Source organism: Ipomoea triloba, chromosome 3, assembly GCF_003576645.1.
Source record: "Ipomoea triloba cultivar NCNSP0323 chromosome 3, ASM357664v1".
NCBI classification, from domain to species: Eukaryota; Viridiplantae; Streptophyta; class Magnoliopsida; order Solanales; family Convolvulaceae; genus Ipomoea; species Ipomoea triloba.
The window spans coordinates 10208580-10209534 of NC_044918.1; the positions used below are offsets into that span (position 1 = coordinate 10208580).

Below are 955 nucleotides of genomic sequence, written 5' to 3' on the forward strand. Positions count from 1 at the left end.
AAAATACCTTACCAATTTTTCCCAATAAATCTCGGAAGTTACTGCCAGAATCTACCCTGATTTCTTATCACTATTTTCACAAGTATAAGCCTATATGGACATAAATACAACATATACAAGCATATCCAAGCTATGAAAATGTATACAAAAATATTCCCAAAGCTCCAAAAACACCATATTTCAACCAAATAATCAATTATCTAATTTCAAGTGACTAAACCAACTTAAGGGAATTCCTTACCTCAATTAGCTACTAAAATCCTTAGAAAGAGTCTTTGAGTGATTTCCCCCAAATTCTTCTTGAAACCCTAGACCAGAATCCAACATCATAACAACACAATTTAGGAAATCTAAACTTAGATTATGAATCTAGAGAGGAATATAAGACTATCTACCGAATAAAATTAACGATTTACCGAATAAATTGAAGAGGTGTAAAGGAATTGGCTATGGTGGTTGAAGCTTGGATGAAGAAGATGGAAATGGAATCATCTCTCTCTCTCCTCTCGAAATGGGAATGAAGAATTGAAGAAATGGGAAATTGCTTTTATATTGATCCCAATCTTATGTGATAAGCTTGGAAAAAAATAATAAAATAATAAAATAATAAAATATCTTCCAACTTATCAGTTGGGGTCCAAACAGATAAGGTTTCGGTGGAAAATAATCCAGATAGAATAATTTCCGAAACTAAAAATTTATTCCAGACTAACCCTCAAAATTGGGCTAGGTTCGGTACACTGCGAAATTTAGCGATGTACGATCAAAATAAATTTTCGCTGCTATGGGCTAATCTAATTAAATAGGAAATTCCAGAATAATAGTATGGTGTCTAGAAATCCATTTCCTAGGACAAACAAGTCCAAATACTAGTTCCTAAAAATTTTACGGTTCGTGACCAGGACGAACGATCGCAGCTTAATAATAACTATATTTCCTTATAAAAATCCTTTTG

General features: G+C 32.6%; 1 long non-coding RNA gene across 1 annotated transcript in view; it reads right to left on the reverse strand.

Moving 5' to 3' along the window:
• The window catches only part of LOC116011750, a 2918-nt gene extending 2425 nt beyond the window's left edge, over nt 1-493 (reverse strand). The window contains exons 1-2 of the long non-coding RNA XR_004097090.1: nt 417-493; nt 242-308 (exon numbers count right to left, since the gene is read on the reverse strand). This is a non-coding gene — a long non-coding RNA (uncharacterized LOC116011750). The remainder of the gene's footprint in view (nt 1-241; nt 309-416) is intronic.
• Nucleotides 494-955: the final 462 nt, after the last annotated feature.